Source organism: Cajanus cajan, chromosome 1 (genome assembly GCF_000230855.2).
Source record: "Cajanus cajan strain Asha chromosome 1, NIPB_CcT2T_4, whole genome shotgun sequence".
NCBI classification, from domain to species: Eukaryota; Viridiplantae; Streptophyta; class Magnoliopsida; order Fabales; family Fabaceae; genus Cajanus; species Cajanus cajan.
This window is the reverse complement of record NC_138517.1, coordinates 61,001,870-61,024,559: the sequence shown is the minus strand read 5'-3', so window position 1 is coordinate 61,024,559 and position 22,690 is coordinate 61,001,870. Positions and strand designations below refer to the sequence as shown.

The following is a 22,690-nucleotide window of genomic DNA, read 5'->3' as shown; positions in this document are numbered from 1 at the left end:
TATTTTGGTCTTGTATTTTGGACCACATAGAATAGCATTTTAGGTTTTAGGCTAGTTGGGCCTAGTTTTGGGCTTCATGGGCCTTTGGGCTTTTGGTACCCAATATTGGGCTCATTTTCATTCTTGTAATTTTTCCTTTCCATTGTAATTGTTTGACCAATGTAATTAGGTCATTAGAATAGGAAAATACAAGGAATACTAAAGTATGCTAATTAGGTTAAACTAGGTTTAATTTGGAAGCCATTTAAGTTACATTTGAGTCACATGTTTTGCACCATTGGTGGCTGAACATGTGACACTCAAATTAACCCTAAATGACTCTCAAATCAGACCTAAATGCACCTTGGTACCTAAATTTTCGGACTTACACATGTGCACCAAAGTTTGAATTCAAATTTGAAATTTGAATTCAAACTTTAGGCGCCAATTTGTGTAGCTTTGGTTTAGGTGCCTATGTGCTTCATTTCCGTGCATACTTAAGTCCTCCCTTCACATTTTTGTATTCACTTTTGAGATTAATAAAATTAGAGAGCTTATTCAGCCCAATTTTCTCTTGAGAGTCACCGAAATTTCTCACATCAAAAGCCATAGGAGAGTTCATCTTTTCCTTCTCTTTGAAGTGAGGAATCCTTTGCTCCTTAAGCTTGGATGCTTCCATCCAAGGCTTAAGCCTATTCCAACCGAGAATCATCCTCCATCAAGTGCTCATTTTGTTGGTTTCCATTTCCTTGAAGGAGATCCGTGCATAAGGAGAGCTAAGGAGAAGAACAACATTCACTCCTCCTAACCTTCTCCATCATTTTTGGTATCAAGAGCAAGGTTCTTCAAGGAGATAAGTTGTTTCACTTTTGAATCCGTTTCTTCTTGTGTTCTAGTGTGTTCATTGTGTTCTTCTTGTCTTGTTTGAGTTTATTTTCGGATCTATATGTTTTGAATCACATTTTGTTCCATAGATCCATTGGTTGATTGTTTTTGAATTTTCTTCCACAATCAACATGTTTAGGACCTATTAGCTTGTGCTTGTTTTGATTTAATTTGAGTCTCTCCATTCTCGTATGTGTCCGTGATTGGACTTCATGCATTTGCATTAGATTTTGGTTTTTAATCCATGTTTTGTCTTAGAGTTTGTGTTTAGTTCTTATATGTTCAAAAACTCCTTGAATAGCATGTTGACCTAATTGTTTTTTAGTACATTGTTCATCATTTTTTGATTTGGTCATACTTCTAATGTGCCTACCTATATGTGCTTTTTCTTTTACCTTATTGTGTTCATGATTTGCTATTAGTCCTAGCAAGTTTCCTTAGAGTTAGGTTTCCTTTGTGTTCTTAAGTTTTCAAATCACATTCCATTGAAAATCTTATAGAAAAATTTTGACTCAAAATTTCAAGTGTAATCCTACTTCTAGTGCACTAATTTTGTGGATTCAAATTTTAAAAAAAAAAAGTGAGTTAAGAGGCTGGAAAACAGAGTTTAAAACAGAGCCTAAAGACCTAATGTTCAAAAGAAAAAGAGTTCAAAAGAAATCCAAACCAAAACCTAAAGACTAGTGCACTAGTTTCTCAAATTTACTTGAATTTTGATCTAATTTTTGGCTAACTTGTAGTCTCGGTTTCTATAGCTTGGAATCATAGAAAAATTTGAAACAAAAGGCAAACACCTTCTCTGGAGTCTTAATTTGAGACTAGAAAAAGAAAGAATTAAAAAAAATATATATAAGACATTTTAAATTGAAAAAGCCGTGAGGTGTGTATTGATAGAAAATCATTTGATTCCTTGTTATTGTTTTGACTACTACTTTTGCTATACTTATCCAATTGCTTTCAAAATTTTTTTGTTTTGTTCATCTACTCTAGTACCTATCTAGGAACATTCCTAACTGAGTTCTAGCTTTATTTGGAGTCTTATTTTCCAGTTTTACTTGTTGAACCTCTTTGAGTCTTGTCATATATACATATTACTCTTAACTTTTGGTATAAGCCTTTCAAATTGTGCTTCTATTGCTTGTCTAGTTTTCTTTCAATAATTTCCCTGTGCTGGAAGTGGCCTCAAATCCTTGCTCAAGGATCAAGCATTGCTCAACAAAGAGTAGGAAAAGTTTGGACACTAAGACCTAAAAATTTGACCTAATTTAGTGACCAAAACTTCTCCTAAACTTCCTTCACTTGAGTGACCATTCCTTTCACCTTGTGAGGCAGCCACCATTAACCTCTTTTGTTGTGATTCTTTGCAGGTCCAGGAGCATCAAATTTGAAGGATTAGTGGCGGATTAAGACACTTAAACAAGTGTTAGAAAAGTTGAACACAAAAACCGTCACTAAATTGGTCACCAAAACTGCCATTTATTGCTTTCTAGGCTAGTTTAAATTTTGCAATCTCTCTTGTATTTTAAAATCAATTTGTAAAGCTTGGAGGGAGTATTAAGAAGCTGGTCAGGTATATCTAACTCCTTGTTAGCATCCTCACGTGTAGTGCTAGTGGAAGTGGCTTGGAAATTTCATATGTTTCAAGCTTCCACTTAGGATATCCGACTAGTTGCTTACATTGTTTCCTTTAAGTTCTTTGTCTTTTAATTGCTTTATTTTGCTGCCTTGAAACGTCTAGACTTGTGTAGATTTACTTGCTCACGTTTAGTTTAGTCTCAAAAAAAATAAACAAATTGTGAAAAAGCATTCAAAATTTTTGTGAAAAGTTTTAGGGAATTGGAGATACCACAAAGGAGTTTAGTGATTTCCACTTGAAAAGGCTTGGTTATTAAGTGGCTCTTTGTAGCTCACCTCCCTTGATAGTGCAACTTGTACACTTAGACTTCCAAGTGTTATTTTCATTCATAGAAAATACCAAAAACATTTTATAACTTTTTGCATAGCATATACAAAAAAAATTCTTTTGTTTAATCATGAGAAAATATTTCTCAAGTGGTAGTGAATTAAGCTCTCCAAAAGGTTTTTCACATTCTACTCAAAGGCTTAAATCACTAACACCTTGGACAAAGCAAGAAGCTTTAAAAAAAGAAAAAGAAAAACTTGAAAAAAAAGCACAAATTGCAATTTTAGAGGAAGAAATTCACATTATTAAACAAAAGAGAGAAAAACTTTTAGCAAAAGAAAAATTGAGAAAAACAAGAGAAAAAGAAAGAAAAAAGGCATTGCTCTTAGGGAAGAGTAAAGAGGAAAATAATTCCTCTAAAGGACTTGTGAGTGAAGAAAGTTGTTCTACCACTAAAAATCATTTACAAAATACTCTCTTCATAAATAAAGACCTTAACTCTTACCCTAATCTTACCACTAGTCATGAAGTAAAGATTCAAGAACAAATCATTCTAAAGAAAAATGAATCTCAACTTCAAGATGTAGTGAAGAAGGAGTGGACTACATTTAGTTCCACTTCTTGTGCTACTTCCTTGGAGGTGCCCAAGGAAGTTAGCCTTCCTCTCTTTAGGAATCCTTCTACCATAGTTGTTCTAATAAAGCACCCAAATTTTGGAATATATTGTTTGATAGATACATCTTGTCATATTTCATATTCTATTTTTGATCTTATGGGAAGTTCATCTTTATTTGAACTTAATTTGCACCCTTCCCTACAAGACAAAAATAGTTTATATGAGTTTTCAAGATTTTCCAAGACATTTTATATACCAAACAATATGATTCAAAATTGTTTAGGACGTTTTCTAGTATTCTTTTCTTTATATTTTAGGAAAAGCCTAGGCTACCATTTAGGGTATTTTAGGCAAGATATTGTAGTGTTTAAAAATCATTCTTTTCATTGTCTTAGTCATAGTGTTATTACATTCTTAGGTTTTACTTCTAGGTTATGCTTAGGAGAGGAGCCTATTTCTACTTTTAGGGAGTCTAATTTTGATAGTTTATTTTTTCTTAGGCTAGATATAAGGACTCCTCTTAGGATCCATAATCCATTTTCTCATCATAAACATGTCACCTCTTATACATGGTTTGTTGTGTATGTAGGTGATGATTCTTATTCCATGCATCCTCGTGATTTGAGGACAAATCCTTTTCAAGAGGGAGGGGATGATGGAATCATGCCTAGGAAGGCAAGAGGTGACATATTGAAGGAGCCAAGAGGAGTTGGCTAGACATGAAGGTTTGGGCCAGTCAGGGCCCAATGGGCCTGATGGGCCTGGGAAGGCCCAAGTTGAACTTTTCATGGGCCATATTTTGTTATAGCTAATTTCATATGTTTTGTATACATGATGTTAGTATAGGTATCATATATTTTGGTCTTGTATTTTGGACCACATAGAATAGCATTTTAGGTTTTAGGCTAGTTGGGCCTAGTTTTGGGCTTCATGGGCCTTTGGGCTTTTGGTACCCAATATTGGGCTCATTTTCATTCTTGTAATTTTTCCTTTCCATTGTAATTGTTTGACCAATGTAATTAGGTCATTAGAATAGGAAAATACAAGGAATACTAAAGTATGCTAATTAGGTTAAACTAGGTTTAATTTGGAAGCCATTTAAGTTACATTTGAGTCACATGTTTTGCACCATTGGTGGCTGAACATGTGACACTCAAATTAACCCTAAATGACTCTCAAATCAGACCTAAATGCACCTTGGTACCTAAATTTTCGGACTTACACATGTGCACCAAAGTTTGAATTCAAATTTGAAATTTGAATTCAAACTTTAGGCGCCAATTTGTGTAGCTTTGGTTTAGGTGCCTATGTGCTTCATTTCCGTGCATACTTAAGTCCTCCCTTCACATTTTTGTATTCACTTTTGAGATTAATAAAATTAGAGAGCTTATTCAGCCCAATTTTCTCTTGAGAGTCACCGAAATTTCTCACATCAAAAGCCATAGGAGAGTTCATCTTTTCCTTCTCTTTGAAGTGACGAATCCTTTGCTCCTTAAGCTTGGATGCTTCCATCCAAGGCTTAAGCCTATTCCAACCGAGAATCATCCTCCATCAAGTGCTCATTTTGTTGGTTTCCATTTCCTTGAAGGAGATCCGTGCATAAGGAGAGCTAAGGAGAAGAACAACATTCACTCCTCCTAACCTTCTCCATCAACTAGTGCACTAGTCTTTAGGTTTTTGGTTTGGATTCCTTTGAACTCTTTTCTTTTTGATCTTTTGAACACTTTAGGCTCTGTTTTATCTCTGTTTTCAGCCTCTAATTTTTTTAAAATTTGAATCCACAAGAAGAGTGCACAGAAGTAGGTTTACCCTTGAAATTTTTTTTGAATCACAAATTTTTTTATAAGTTTTTCAATGAAATGTGATTTGAAAACTTAAGAACATAATAGAAACCTAACTGTAAAGAAACTTACTAGAACTAATAGCAAGTTATGAACACAATAAGGCAAAAGAAAAAGCACATATAGGAGGCAAGAACAATAGGTAAACCGAAAGCAATATATGGACACAAAACTCAAAATAAAACTAGGTTAAACATGCTATTCAAGGAATTTGCAACAAGTAAGGACTAAACACAAACTTCTAAGACAAAACAAAGATTTAAAAACAAAATCTAAATGCAATGCATGAGGTCCAATCACGGACACATACAAGGAATGGAGAGACTCAAAATAAACTCAAAATTAGCACAAAGCAAATAGTTCCTACAAGTTGATTATGGAAGAAAATTCAAGACAATCAACAATGGATCTATGAACTCAATAGCATCAAAATATAGATCCGAATTGAAACTCAATTAAGACAAACATAAGAACACAAAGAACACAAAATATTCGGACCAAACAAGATGAAGAACTTATCTCCTTGAAGACCTTGCTTTGATACCAAAAATGATAGCAAACCTAGGAGAAGTGATGGATGATCTTCTCCACGGATTTGCTTAGGCCGGATCTTCTTCAATGGAGACTTGATTCTTCACTCATGAACACTTTTCCAGCTACGAACTCAAGATGAACTCAACCTAAACTAGGAAGGAAGCATCCAAGCTCAAGCATTAATGGAAAGCACACTTCAAAGAGGAGGATTCTAAGGTGGAATCCTAAGGTTTTGAAGATGAACTCTAGGGGACTTTTGAGAGAGGAAACTCGGCCAAAGGCTCACAAATTTCTATTATGATCAAAAGTAGTACAAATGGTTAAGGAGGTAGCATATATAACATCCGGAAATGGCTCACACTTGGCGCCAATGTGCTAGCCTAATGTGGCGCCAAGTTTTTGAATTCAAATTTGAATTTGAATTCAAAAACTTAACTCACATGCAAGGTCCGGTCACATGGGTGTTTAGTGTCCATTTAGGTTGAATTTGATTAGCATTTAGGGTTGAATTTGTGTCACACTTGTTCAGCCAAAGTGGCGCAAACAATGTGACTCCAAATTCAACTTAAATGCAAGTCAAATTTAACCTAATGTTGCCTAATCCTCAATTTTAATAATTCCTCCTTAAAACCTAATCTAATGACCTAAATACAATGGTCTAATGAATACAATCAATAGGAAATATTACAAGGAAAATAATGAGCCCAATATTGGGTACCAAAAGCCCAAAGGCCCATGAAGCCCAAAACTAGGCCCAACTAGCCTAAACCCTAATCTATGGTCAAAATACAAGACCAACATGAAAATAGATTCCTAAACTAAGAAAGTACAATTAAACATGGTGTATAATCAATTAAGCCCAAGTAAGAAGCACCCTAGGCCCACCAAGCCCATTGGGCCCACCAAGCTCTGAAGCAGTCAAATCTTCAAGTAACCTCCTGGCCATAGCTCTAGTGGTTGGGCCTTTAGCCCATGCTCTTCCATCACCGAGGTTCGTACTCGACCTCGTTTTGGAGTAAAACAAATTTTGCCGAGGTTCGTACTCGGCCTCGTTTTGGAGTAAAACGAATTTGTGTATTTCACCAAGGTCCGAACTCGTCCTCGGATTTAGAGTAATATGTGTTTCATGAGGTTCGAACTCGACCTCGGATAAGAGTGTTAAGGTTCGTACTCGACCTTATAATTTTAATGAGGTTCGGACTCGACCTCGGATGAGAGTGTTGAGGTTCGTACTCGACCTCGTTTTTTTAACGGGGTTCGGACTCGACCTCGGTTTAGAGTGTTGAGGTTCGTATTCGACCTCATAATTTTAACGGGGTTCGGACTCGACCTCGGTTTGGAGTATTAAGGTTCGTACTCGACCTTAGTAAGGATGAAAGAGATTGGTTCAATTTTGTTTTTTATAAAAACAATAAATAAGAAAATGGATTCAGCAAAATGAGTAATTTTATTGATCGTTTTTGTGTGCCTCGTTAAAAATCCTCTCAGTCAAGGACTGAGGCGAGAAAAGAGTGCACAATTTTGTTCATACAGAAAGGAGAAATAGAACCTAATGAGCTATGGTGGGGGGAACCCCCTTGCTCCGGATGAGGAGATCTTCAGACTCTCGGCGTAACACTGCCGAGCTGTCTTCTAATTTGCCTTGACGGAGATGATCTTGCCGTCATTCCCTAGGAACTTCATGGTGAGGTGTGGGGTGGAAACCACCGCTCCGAGCTGATTCAAGGTTGGCATCCCGATGATGATGTTATAGGAGGTGTTGGCCTCCACGAGAAGGTATCGAACCATGATTCTCCTTGTATCCGGGGGTACCCCGAAGGTTGTCAGTAGGTCTAAGTACCCGCGAGTGTGAACTCGCTCTCCTGCGAAGCCGACTAAGGGCTCCGTGTGCGACTGGATGAGAGAATGGGGGATGTCTAGCCTAAGGAACGTTGGCTAGTACAGGACGTCGGCCGAACTTTCTTGGTCAATGAGTGTCTTCTGTACCTCCCAGTTGGCGACCTCCACCATGATAACCATGGGATCATCTTGGTTAGGGCTGACACCCGCGTAGTCCTCGTCAGAGAAGGAGATCGGCGGTGAGCTTTGGTGTGAGGCCGAGGTGGTAGAGTGGATGCAATTGACATTCCGCAGGTGCCTTTTTTGGGCTGAGCTGCTGGCGCCTCCCCCAGCGAAACCACCTGTAATTGTGTTAATCACTCCCCGTAAGGGGGCTGTCCCTGTCTCTTGGCTTACCTCAGCCTGCACTGCGCCGCCGGCATTTTGTTGGGAGCCAGAGGGTTGGTCCGTCCGAGTTCCCGAGCCTAGCCCTCTACCACACCCCCGACCACCATAGCCTCCTCGGTGACCCTGCTGTCGCTGGATGTACTGGCTGAGGTGGCCTGCCTGGATGAGCTCTTCGATGCGGTCCCGGAGCGTGCGACACTCCTCCGTGGTGTGACTGTGGTTCTTGTGGTACCGACAGTGCTTGGACTTGTCGGCGCTGTGGGGAGTGTGACCTGGTGGTGGAAGGGCGAGTAAGTTGTTGTTGCTGGCTTCTTCCAGGATGTGGACTCTGGGTGCGTTCAGGGGAGTGTAGAAGTTGTATCTGCCCCCTCTGTTTGCCTTAGCCGACCTCTTGAACTGGCTGTCATTGTTGACTTTGACCTTTTCGTTGTGCCCCTGCTCTGGCTTTGCTGGTCCTTTTCCGCGAACCTGGTCACGGAAGGCAGAGTGTTCCTCCATGTGGATGTAACCTGCAGCGCGGGCGCGGAGCTCGTCCATGTCGCGGGGGGACTCACGACACAGGCTGTCGACAAATGGCCTGGGTTTGAGTGCCATGAGCATGGCATGTAGGGCGACCTCGGGATTCAGGTTTCTGATCTTGATCGAGGTGGCAGCGAACCGTTCCATGAATGCCCGGAGTGGTTCGTCTTCGTTTTGCCTGAGACTGGCCAAGGCGGCTGAAGTGACATGATGAGGTCGGCTCGTCGCATATTGCGCGGTGAATCTCCTGACTAGGGTGCTGAAGCTGTCGATGGACTCGGGGGGCAGTTGGGTGTACCAGTTGAGCGCGGCCCCCTTGAGTGAGGTCGGAAACACCCTACACAAAATAGCATCATTGTTGGTGTAGAGATTTACCTGTGTTGTGTACAGGTCGATGTGCTCATCTGAGTCCGTCGTGCCATCGTAGCAGTCGAGGTGGAGAGGCTTCCACCCGTGAGGGAGTGGTGTCTCATAATGCCATCCACAAAAGGGTGGCGGCGAAAGGTTGCCTGATCTCCCGCGGCATGAGTGGGGGCCTTGCTGATTTCATGGGCTGACTTGTGCGTCGGTGCGTGAGACCGATGCGTTGCAGGTCGTTGAGTTCGTGTCTTGGATGCCTTCCGAGGTTGAGAGACTGAGTGCATCTCTTCCTCATTGTGGTTGCCCGTATGAGGAGGATGATCGGAGTGGTGTCGAGGGAGTTGAGCGCGGATTCCCTCGTTCTTGGCACGTAGCGCCGCCAGGTCGGCTTCGTTAGTGGTGCGCATTGCCGCTAGGTCAGTGTCGTGCTTGGCACGTATGTTTTGTAGGTCGGCAGCGTGTTGCTGCCGCATCTGTTTGACCTGATCGATCAGTCTCCTCAACGCTGCTCGTTATCCATGGTAGTTGAGTGGTTTGCATCGTCTGTCGTGCGTCTACTATGGCTTCTGGTGAAAACTATAGGCGTGGCCGATAAGAGCTGTCTTGATCGGCCCCACGGTGGGCGCCAAATGTTCTTACCGGAAATCTGCTGTAGAGCTGATCCGCCAGGTAAGATCGGTGAGCCTCCTTCACTGGTACGCTGGTGCTCCAAGATGGGGGTGGTACCTGCAAAAGAGACTCCGATGCTAAAGTTAGTGTTTGTGGGAGTATGAGTCTCGTATATGTAATGCACGTACCTCAGTGTGAATTAGGGTTGCTTTGGGCCTTGGGCCCAAGATAAGATATGATAAGATTAGATAGCAGATCTCGTCGGGAGCGAGATCTCTTGAGATCAGTTGTGATCTGCTCAAATGCCGAACTGACGTCGCGTAGCGTGTGCTCGAGGTCATCTTGTGTTGTGATGCCGAGCTCCCGAGCTCGGAGCTCGGCTTCGCAGCACGGACAGTACACATAGTAATGCAATAACATATATATCTTTTTTTAAAAATAATATAACAATGCACCAACTTAGGTACAATTTATAAGAGTTTTGAGAGTCTCTAATGAAAATAAAAACTTTTTAGTAAAATAACTCTTAAAAGCCCTTGAAAAATTGTATCCAAACATGTTTATTCTCTATAAAATTCAAAAACAAAGTGAATGTTTATCCAATTTGAATTAAACAATTAGCATTGCATGCCTACTTGAGGAATGTAACGTGTGGGCTTAGATGGAGAAGGGCAAAGGATAGGCTTGGGAAGCGGGGAAGATGGTTTGTTCTTGAAAGCCAATATTCGAGTCTGGTCCATCCCTAAGGCCTCGGCTAGTTCCTTCCGGTAGGATTCTTGGGATGTTGACGTCACCACAGGCACAACTTTCTCCTTCCTCTTATTACCCTCCGTCAGCATATAGTGAGCATAATCAAAGTCCATCGCAGACCTATTCGGAATGAACATGTCCAACTGTTTCCACAAATCACATCAAATACCTTTTTCTTTTGTTTTGTTTTCTATGTTATGAAATAAATGAAGGACTTACGTTTTCTTGCGAGTTAATTCTCCCGGTGCCACTCGAAGAAAAGAAACTCCATGGATGCATGCTTCACTTGAAGACACATTCAAATTTAGAAACATGCAAAACAGAAAACGCAAGCAACTATTGTTTGTACAAGTAATCACTTTATTTCAAACCTTAGCACCATAGAGATGAACGAAAATCAGAGAGTGGAAAGAGAAGAAGAACAAGAATATCGGAAATTGGAAAAGGAGAAGGAGGGAATTCTAGTTTATTTTGCTAATATGTAAATCGTTATATATTGTTTCCCGCGATTAATTTGTTTTTGTTTTATCAAAATTACTCCACAATTATCTCAATTATATCACAATTATCAAAATTATGGACTTTGATTCTTAGTATTGGAATGATTTGAGGAGTGTTATGACACTACAAGAAAAACGCAAATTTCTAACGAATAATTTCGGACGGATACAAATCTGTTAGAAAATATAAATTTTCCGATAGAAAATTTTTGACAGATACAAATCTGTCAGAAAATTTATAATTTCGACAAATACAAATCTGTTGGAAAATTTATATTTCTGACGGATATATCCGTCGATAATTTCTGACGGATAAAAATCTGTTAGAAAATTTATATTTTCGATGGATATATCCGTCAGAAATTTCTGATGGATTTATCTGTCGCCAATTTTCGACAGATTTATCCATCAGTAATTTCTGACAATTTTATCCGTCGGTAATTTTTGACGGATTTAACCGTAGAAAAATTTATATTTTCGATGAAAAAAAATCTAGGAAAAGTTATATTACTGATGGAATATTTTTGATAAATTTATATTTGTTGAAAATATAAGAACTTTTTTACAAAAATTGACAATCATATATTAAAAAAGATCAATAAAATTTATATATATATATATATATATATATATATATATATATGAGAAGGGTTATAATAATACCGGTATAACTTTTACTAAGTATTACACCCTCAATAACTTTATATTAAATGAGAATTTTGTAAATCCAACTGTTAAATTGAAAATTCTTTACTCTTAACTCATATATACAAAATTTTATATTAATCGAATATGATTTCTTATAAAACAAAATTTATGTAATATATATATTTCAAAATAAAATAAAATATGAACATTTTGATTACGTTCAAGTTGTTGTTCAATTTTAACAAAATTTGATATAAACATATAAAGTGATATGAACTTTTAATCTAACAATTGAATTTACAAATTTCACATTAATATAAAGCTATTGAGCGATATGTAATACTTAGTAAAGGTTATACCAGTATTAGTATAACCCTTCTCTCTCTCTCTCTCTATAAATATATATAGAGAGAGAGAATATATATATATAGAGAGAGGAGGAATCAAATAAAAGTTATTAAATTTTACTAATAATTAATATAGAAAAAATTAATTAGCTTTGGAATAAATTATTTGCTAATTAACAATATAATTGAAACATTAATTATTTTAAATTATTTAACTAAAATCTTATTGACAATTTACTATATGAACTTGATATTTTTGTATAACTAATATTTGGTTTTAAATTTGATATGAAATTATTATGACATAATTAGATAAGATTTTAAGTTAGTATTTTATTAATGGTTGATAATTAGAAAATAAAACAAGGATAAATACATTTTTTGAATTTTATATGTTTGATTTAAGATAAATAAATATATTAAATTAATTAATAATTTATTTAAAATGTTAAAATTTAATTTATAAGTATGTAATAAATAAATATTTATAATTTTATAAATTATATTATCATTATAAATTATAAAAATAAATAATTTAAATTATAATTTTAAATAGAAATAAGTAGATTGTTAATTATAAAAGTAAGTATATATAAATAAAGATTAATTAAATATATTATTATTATTATTATTATTATTATTATTATTATTCGTAATATAATCATTATATATTATTATATTTTTATAGTAATCTAACGGTTGGATTTACAAAATTCACATTTAATATAAAATTATTGAGCGGTGTGTAATACTTAGTAAAAGTTACACCGGTGTTAGTATAACTCTCTCTCTCTCTCTCTCTCTATATATATATATATATATATAGAAAGAGAGAGATAAAAAGAGAGAGGGGAGGAATCCAATAACTTACAAAATAACTCTTGGTAAAGTTATTCCGCTCAATAACTCATGGTGTGTGTTGAATTTCATCGATCCATGTTGTTAAATTAAAAGTTATTAAATTTTACTAATAATTAATATAGAAAAAATTAATTAGCTTTGGAATAAATTATTTGCTAATTAACAATATAATTGAAACATTAATTATTTTAAATTATTTAACTAAAATTTTATTGACAATTTATTATATGATCTTGATATTTTTATATAACTAATATCTGATTTCAAATTTGATATGAATATATTATGATATAATTAGATAAGATTTTAAGTTAGTATTTTACTAATGGTTGATAATTAGAAAATAAAACAAGGATAAATACATTTTTTGAATTTTATATGTTTTATTTAAGATAAATAAATATATTAAATTAATTAATAATTTATTTAAAATTTTAAAATTTAATTTATAAGTATGTAATAAATAAATATTTATTAGTTTATAAATTTTATTATCATTATAAATTATAAAAATATATAATTTAAATTATAATTTTAAATAGAAATAAGTACATTGTTAATTATAAAAGTAAGTATATACAAATAAAGATTAATTAAATATATTATTATTATTATTATTTGTAATATAGTAATTATATATTATTATATTTTTATAATAATCTATCTGTTAGATTTACAAAATTCATATTTAATATAAAGTTATAGAGCGGTGCCGGTGTGTAATACTTAGTAAAAGGTACATCGGTGTTAGTATAATACTCATTTCTCTCTCTCTCTCTCTCTCTATATATATATATATATATATATATATATAGAGAGAGAGAGAGAGAGAGAGAGAGAGGAGGAGTCAAATAACTTACAAAATAACTCTTGGTAAAGTTATTCCGCTCAATAACTCATGAAGTGTGTTGAATTTCATCGACCCAATTGTTAAATTAAAAGTTAATTTTACTAATAATTAATGAAAAAATTAATTAGCTTTGGAATAAATTATTTTCTAATTAAAAATATAATTGAAATATTAATTATTTTAAATTATTTAACTAAAATCTTATTGACAATTTACTATATGATCTTAATATTTTTGTATTACTAATATCTGGTTTTAAATTTGATATGAAAATATTATGATATAATTATATAAGATCTTAAGTTAATATTTTATTAATGGTTGATAATTAGAAAATAAAACAAGGATAAATACATTTTTTTTAATTTTATATGTTTGATTTAAGATAAATATATATATTAAATTAATTGATAATTTATTTAAAATGTTAAATTTAATTTATAAGTATGTAATAAATAAATATTTATAATTTTATAAATTATATTATCATTATAAATTATAAAATTAAATAATTTAAATTATAATTTTAAATAGAAATAAGTAAATTGTTAATTATAAAAGTAAGTACATATAAATAAAGATTAATTAGATATATTATTATTATTATTATTCGTAATATAAAATTATTATATATTATTATTATAGTACAAGTATGAAATTATATAGTTGAGGATGACTTAAATAAATTAATTTTTTACAAGTTATACTAACAACATGCATATACATTTCGGTAGCTTGTCTCATCAGAACTTCACAGTTAGGCGTGCTTGACTTGGAGTAATATAGGGATGGGTGACCTTCTGGGAAGTTTCCCAGAAATTGCGCAAGTAAGAATAAAACACGCTAAAAAAATGAAATGTCTTGAAATAGAACCCTTGAGAGGCCAAATATGAGGGTTGTTACATTAATAAATTTATTAAAATTAAACAAAAAATTTCTGAATCATATAAAGATTTTCAAACAATTTTCGAGAATGTATCCGCAGTAATTTTTGACAAAAATATCCGTCCGAAATTTTTGTCGGTAATTTTTGGCGAAAGTATTCGTAAAAATTTTTGACAAATAATTACTGACGGATGTATCTGTTAGAAATTGTTTCTAACAGATTCTTTTTTTGATGCCCCTTTTTCCGACAGATTTGCATCGGTTAGAAATTGTCAGAAATAGAGAATTTCTGATGGATATTCCTCTTTTCCGACGGATTATGTCTGTCGAAAATTTGCGTTTTTCTTGTAGTGTGAGAAAAAGGCATATCCCTTCTTATTATAGTAGGGAGCTTATGGATAAACTCCAAAGACTCCAACAAAAGAATATGAGTGTGGAGGAATATAGCCAAAAAATGAAAGAAGGATACACACTAGAAAGAAGGGTTGAATAATATATATAAAAAACTCACGCTTTTGCAGTAAAACAGTGAGAAACACAAATAGATGAAGTACTGAAAGGTAATCAAACGAAGTAGTAGAAACAGATGAAATGGCACAAGTATTTTTATTGTCTCCAACCTAGAGACTAGGTCCAGTTCTCAATCCAATTAGATTGAGTTCATCTATCTTCAACAAGATACAAGTATTCTTTAAGAAGCCACTTCTGGCTCAAACCAAGTATTCTTTCACCAAGCCTCTCCAGGCTCAAACCAAGTATTCTTTAAATAAACCTCTTCAAGCTCAACAACTAAATATTATTTTGCACAAGCCTCTCCAGGCTCAACCTTTACAAATACAATTGATAAGAGTTACAAAAATAATTTCATCTCTTCTAGACATGATGCTATACAAATTTGGCACAAGTAGTCTACAAAGAACTTTATACAAAATTTTTTATGAAGATCTTCTTCGTAGAGCTTCAGCTTTGTATTTCTCACTTTGCTTAGTTATGATGCTTCTTATTTTCACCGCTTTCTCTTTGTTTTGCTTGCACATTCTTTTTACTTCATATTATGCTCATTCTTATTCACATTATGCATTCTCTCTTTTGTTGAGATTCATAGTGGTGAATCAACTCACCTCTGGAGATTGAAGATTTTGATGATACCAAAGTGTGGAACAAGGCTAACCAAGACCAAGGACATCAACAAGTCAAAAACAAAGTCAAGAAGAAAAATATAACTATTATGTTGTAATAGGAGTAGCTCATAGTTTGTGTTATTTTGTTGAGCTTATTTTTTTTTCTTGTGTGTGCTTTGTGCTTGAGCTAATCTGTATCTAATCTGAATAGGAATGAGTATGATGATGAGTTTGAAGCTTAAGAAATTATTTTGAGACATAAAATAGAGTTTTGAAAATTAACTCAAAATAATCAATTATCATTAAATATAATTGATTATTCCAGCAACAGGCAAAAAGGATGCCTTGCTGCAATAATCGATTATTTGTGAAATAATCTATTATCCTAGGAATCACTCTCTGGAATAATCGATTAACCTACAAAATAATTGATAAATTGTTCTTGGTTGATTTCCAGAAATCATGAGGAACAAAATAATTGATTATTCTTTAAAATAATCGATTATCTGGTTCTGAAAAACTTATAAATAGTTTGCACATTTTGAAACTTCAGAACAAGATAGAACTGAGAATCAAAAAAGAGAAAAACGTAATTGTGAAGTCTTTGTGACATTCTTGGAGAGTTTTCTTTGTGAAACCAAGAAGAAAAACGATTTTGAAATGCTTTGAGAAAAGATCATCATCATCATCACATTCTTGAAAAAGAGTGATCGAGGCCGTACCCGGTCAAATAAAAAAACAATTAATGTAGTACTAGGAAGTGACTCCTAGGTCGTCTCCCAAGGACCAATTGTCTCAGTCAAAGGTTCAAACACACAGTGGGGGGGGGTTGGTTCAGATTATCGAGTTAAATAAAACGAGCAGAAGTATGGATTACTTGCAGTAATTAAAATAGGTCAGACCCCTGAACATAATGCACCTCTGATTTCCTTGGTTCACAACAAATAATCTGTCCAAACATAATCCTGTTCAGTCCATGATTAATCAACTAAGCGAAAACTAACATGAGACCTCACTACACGAATTAAGCAAACGTGAACCTTGCAAGACCTCCTTCCCCAGGATTAAGCAACCTGAGATACTGAACGTGAACAACCCAGAGTCATTAAGCATGGCTCAGATGTTGAACGCCTCAGAACAGAGATCCCACAAGGGAGGATCAAGCGGAGCAGAAATGCAACGCACAGAGAACCTCTTTCAGAGGATTGCATTCTGTCCAAGGGCCCAAACCCTGGGATTTAGCCCTCCATTAAAATAGCAACAGAAACGAAAATACAAGAAAACATGAAACTGGCAACAGCAATGCAAGCAAAACGTAATAGAGAAGAGGAAGAAGAAAACGAAAATGGAAGCAGGAACAAAATACAAAACGTGAATAATAATAGCAAAACGTGAATAATAATAACAAAACGTGAATGTTCAGATACAAGAGGAAGATCAACCAGAAAACAACCAGAAACCGTGAAGAACAAAGAGCCACCAGCATAAAACGAAAAAAAAAACAAAGTTCCAAGAGAGACAACAACGTGGTCACATCAAGTCTGCATGTGGGTAGCTGCTCCTCTCCCTAGAAAAACCCTAATAGAGTGTAAAAATGGGCCCCCACTGGTCTGACCCGAAAATACAATAAAAATAAACGAAAAAGAAAATAAAATGCTGATATGGCATAAGTGGTGCAATGGTGACATGGCATGTGATGTGGCAGATCTTCTTGAAGTCCAAAAATTTATTCCAAGCCCAAATAATTATTAAATTGCCCTGAAAATAAAAATTGGGATAATAAGATCCAGAAAATTCAATTTAGTTAAAATATGAATTACCGGTCCAATTAAAGCCCAAATAGAAAACAGTGCAGAATATAAACAATTAAGCACAAATCAGAGATTAAGATAAGCACAGAAAGGTAAGAAAATAAGGGAAAATAATGACTCATCAAAGAGACAAATTAAGATTTGCTTCTGAATTCCAGGTGAATTCGTTCCTTTAATTCTTTGTGAATATTTGTAAATCTTGAGTAGGTTTCTCAAGTGGTAAGGAATTCTTGTAGTGAGTTTCTACAAGGGGTTCTTTCTTGGGGTCAAGAAAGTGGTTATCTTGAATGTATGAGTGTATGCATGTGTGGTATGCTTGTAAAACTTCTTCATTAAGATAGTGGAACAAATCTTGATCAGGTTATGATTGAGGACTGGATGTAGGTCACATGTGGAGTGGTTGAACCAGGATAAAAGACTTGTGCAATAATCTTCTCTTATCCTTATCTTTTACTTTGTGTAATATCTTGGTTGTATGTTGAAGAGATTATTCTTGATTAACATGTTTGTATATGTAACATTGGATTAAACTGAATCAAAGTAATACATATTGATTGTTCTTAACTTTGAATCTCATTAATGATTAATCAAGAAAGCATATAGGATTCATTCTTCATTAACAAGTCTTTAAGGAACTTCTTTGAAAATTCATATTAGAAAAGTTTGAATTGAAATAAAGATCCTAAGAACTCTGGAAATATTTTAAAGTGTCATAGAATCCAATTCACCCCCCTCTTAGATTGAGCCATTCTTTTCTAACATCCTTTTGTTGTTTGAGGGCTTGACCCTTATATAGTAGCTTCAGAGAAGCTGACCATTGTAGCAACGTTCAAAATTTAAACGTTCAAATTTCCTTGAGTTGCTTCGTATGTCTTCCTAGCTGTTCTTCAGAGGGTATTGTAGTGATCAAAGATGCGTGTATCCCCTATCTAATCTGGGAATCTACTTATCATATCTTTCTTTTGTTTTGAGTGTGGTAGAGTGGTGTCAACATAGAGTAGTCCTTTTTAGTGCTTATCTGAGATATCTAGGATTTTCTCTTTCTATTTTGACACAATGATTTAACACTCCCTTTTTGAAGGCTTTTGTTATCTACAAAGAAGTTTTCTCATTTGATTTGTTAAGGAATAAAGTATTAATGCTTCTTCAAAGAATCGTCTGACAATTTAACGAGAAATAAATATGGCATTGATTTCAGATCATATGCTTCGTCTTATAGACGAAATATGTCACTGCTTCATCTAAAATGCTTTCTTTTTAAAACTTTAGGCTTCTTGTATGTTGTTTATAGAAAGACGTTTTATAAAACACTAATCAGCTTAGAAAATTGTTTGTTAACATAAAAACTTACAACATTTCAAGGGATTCCAGATGATACGCTAGGCTTCCTTTTGATCTTACAAAGGTCCATCCCACTAAATCAACTAATTACCTCACTAAAAAAATCCTAACATTACATTCTAAATATAAAAAGAAAATTTTGTTCAGGGTCGCAACTTTGCAGTGCATTTTTGGGCCACTTAACGTCTAAACTAACATTTTCTCCCAATAAGAAAATTGTAGAACTCTCTTTTATCTTTCTAGGGACACCAAAAACATCCAAATCCAATGTCAAGAGCTCTATATATGGCCTCTGCTAGAACAAAGGATAAAAGTGGGTCAAATTGCGAAAATTAATAAAAATTTATAATCATCACTAACTAAATTCACTTATATAAATCACATCTAATATATCAATTATTTACACTATTAATGTCAAATCATCCATGTTCTTACCGAAAATCTGCTGTAGAGCTGATCCGCCAGGTAAGATCGGTGAGCCTGTTCTTACCGAAAATTTGTTGTAGAGCTGATCTGCCAGGTAAGATCGGTGAGCCTCCTTCACTGGTACGTTGGTGCTCCAAGATGGGGGTGGTACCTGCAAAAGAGACTCCGATGCTAAAGTTAGGGTTTGTATGAGTATGAATCTCGTATATGTAATGCACGTACCTTGGTGTGATTTAGGGTTGCCTTGGGCCTTGGGCCTGAGGTAAGATGTGATATGATTAGATAACGGATCTCGTCTGGGGCGAGATCCTCGGGAATCAGTTACGATTCCCTCAAATGCCGAGTTGATTGCACGCAATGCGCGTCCGAGGTCAGCTTGTGCTGTGGTGCCGAGTTCGGAGCTCGGTTTCGTAGTACGGATAGTACACTAGCCCTCTGAGCTCCGAAGACCATAGGTCGAGGAGTTAAGACCGAGCTCGCTTGGGGGAAGTGACCTTTCGTCTACGTCTGCCTGTTGAGATGCCATGTGTCGTAACTGTTCATTTCCCGAAAACGTGCAAGTGGCGCGTTAACGAGGGTGGCGGTTATGTAATGATGGTTTCATCCGTCATGATGGGCCTCATTAAATGTGACGTCAGTTGTGCACCCTGGCCGACACGTGTTGTGGCCGTTTGGATTTTGGAAAAAAGCCTTTTTCTCGCATTCGCGCCTCTTGGTCTTTCACTTTACTCATTTTCGCTTTCTTTCTCGTTTGGCTTCTTGAGTACGCTGCCTTCTGCACTCTCCTTTCTGTTTAGTTTTCGACTTTGTTTTCTCTGTTTCCGTCGTCATTTCCGGTAACCCAGTCCCTGTTAGGGTTATTTTCTGAGGAGGAGTACCGGGTACTTCCTTTCTACGGTTTCCTTCTTCTTTTTCCTAAGTCTTCTTGTTTCTCTTGATGGCTGGTGGGCATGGCGCTGGTTCTTCTGCACCTGCCGGGGGCAAGGCGCGCGATAAGGCGATGGCTACCGGGAGAGCCGCTGCCGAGAAGAAAGATCTGCCTACACCCAAGGACCTGGAGCCAGGCGTTTCTGGTTACGACTGGGTTAAGCGTGAAATGGGGGGGTCCAAAGTGTGTTTAGATCACTTCTGGAGGTAAATGCGGTTTGGGAGACGCACCGAATTTGCGACCCTTCCATTTCGCGGATGATTCGACTCGAGCCTTGTCCGGCCGGTGTGGGTGTGTACATGGGGAGGTCTACTGATTCTCCTCATTTCTATGTCTATCAGTGTCTCTTCAGGGACTTGGGCGTCTGTCTTCCTTTCACTCAGTTTGAGTGTGATTTTTTAAATTACATCAACGCGGCCCCTTGCCAGCTGCATCCCAATAGCTGGGGTTTTCTGAGGGCGTTTCAAGTCCTGTGCGCGGTCCTAGGGGTGGAGCTGTCCCTTCGCGTTTTCCTCCACTTCTATCAGTTGAAGTTGGGTGTTCCGCCTTATGGCGTTCTTTCTTTGAACGGGAGTAAAGAAGGGGGTTTATTCACTCTTTACTCCCAGTCTTACAAAAACTACAAAAGCGAGTTCTTCCGGGTTGCCCTCGTGGATATTGACCCTTTGGAGGATGGGGGCTTCTACTTCGGGGGGCTGCCGAGGTTCCCTTTCTACTGGTGCCCCAAGCCGTCTAGGTTTCACGGGGTGGACCCTTCGCAACTGACGGCTTCGGAGGCCGATGCTATTAGGAATCTTTCGGCACTTCCCCGCCCGTTGGATTGCAAGTCGATTCTGTCGCTTGCGAACTCGGCGCATAGGGAGAGGGGCCTAAAGGGTGATTATCTTATATTTCGGTGGTTTGTTGATGTTTGTATAATTTTTTCTTTGCTGATGTGCTCTATTCTCTGTGTGCAGGCATTATAGGGAAGGACTCGTGGCTTGAACTGAAGCATCGCTTCAACGTGACCGAGTTCGAAGCTTCCGAGCCTCCAAAGGAGGAGGTTTCTCCCCTGAAGGTCAACCGGAAAAGAAAGAGGGGCGGGAAAGAGGTCGGGGGGACCTCTGCCCCTCGCAAAATAGGGGAGGTTGCCCTCAAGGCCGCTGAAGTCGGCGCGGTGGACCAAGCTGCTGAGCGAGTTGTCCAGGCCGCCGCGGTGAGTACCTTTCCTTTCTTAGTCTTGCCTCTGTCTTTTATCTTTGATGTTGTTTTTCTACGTTTTGACTTGGGGTTATTTTCCATAGGCAGGGGATGCTGCCGAGGAGGTGGTCCTTACTGCCGGGAGAGCTACCCCAGTTGCCGAGGAGGTGATCCGGGCTGCTGTACCTGCTACCCCGGTTGGCGAGGTAAGCGATTGGTCCTTCTGTGGAATTGACGTTTTACCCTTCTGTTTACTTTTTGTCTTAGAAGAGTATAGTTTATTTTTCGCAGGAGGGGGACATCGCCGGGGTTTCGGATCCCCCGAGCTCCGGGATGCCGGAAGGAAATCCTTCCGTGGTCGAGCAGGGGATGCCCATGTCTTCTTCCGTCGAAGTCCGTAGGGAGGGGTCGAGCTCTGGAATCCCTACACCTGCTCCAGTGCCGAAGCCGAAGCGACCGTATCTTGCGTACTGCTATGCGCAAGAGAGCGCGCCGATACGGTTAGAGCATTTGAGTGCGTCGGAGGAGATCGACTCTCTATGGAGCGCCGCGGTGACCCCGGAGAAATTTTTCCCAAAGGGGCGCTAAGTACGACTGATCAGGCGATGATCAAGTCGGCTGGGCCGATGAGGAGTTTTGATGCCGCCCAGATCTTCTTGCAGAGAGGCACGACCATTGTGGATTACTGGAAACACAAGTGGTCGAGACAGCAGGAGGAGATGACGAAGCTGAAGGGCTTGGTTCAACCTTTGAAGGATGAAAATAAAGTCCTAAGGGAGGAGAACAGGGTTCTGACTGCGGCCCTTGGCGAGGCGAAGATGCAAGGGGCCGAGCTCCAGGCGGCGAGGGGGGACCTCGCTAGGGTCCAAAAGTCATTGGAGATCGCCCTGCGCTCCAACGAAAACTATGCCTCCCGAGTGGGTGAGCTGCAGGGGCTTGTTACCTCGTCCCAAGGCGAGGTGGTGTCTTCTCAGGACCAGGTTCGCTCATTGGAAGACGAGGTCGCTTTTTTGAGGGGGGAACTGGTGTCAGTAACTAAGGAGCGTCTCCATGACGAGGTCATTATTGGTAGTAAAGAGCAGGAGATTGCTGCCCAAAGAGTAGACCTTTCGACGCTGGAGGCTGAGAAGGCGGCGCTGGAGAGGAGACTTGAGGAGGTGGAGCGTTCCATCGTGGTAGAGCATAAGAGGGGTTTCCTCAAGGCTGCTCGCCAGGCCCAGTTCCTTGCGCCGGGGTTTGACTTCTCCGGCATGCATGTGGAGAAGGTCGTTCGTTTTGGGATGCTGGTCAAGGAGGATGACGTCGAGGACAGCTCCAACGAGAATGCCTCTGTGTAGGCTGTTTGTTTTGTAATAGTTTAGGTTTTCTGTTCCTTTTTTTTTGGATTTTTGAATTCAAATGTTGAACTCTGTCATTATGTTTGTATATATGTTGTTTTCTTTGTCTTTTTGCGTTCTTGCTTTCTTTTGCCTCTTGCGCTTTTTGGTTTTTGCTGTTTGTGAGACATGTGTTTGACGCCTTGATTTCGGATTTTGGGTATGTCTTATATGGGTTCGAATTCGACCTCGGAC

The 22,690-nt window shown here is 37.4% G+C and overlaps 1 pseudogene; it reads right to left on the bottom strand.

The window, feature by feature from the left end:
* Positions 1–10,501, bottom strand: part of LOC109794312 (cell division cycle 20.1, cofactor of APC complex-like) — a 43,897-nt pseudogene extending 33,396 nt beyond the window's left edge.
* Between the last annotated feature and the right edge of the window lie 12,189 nt (positions 10,502–22,690).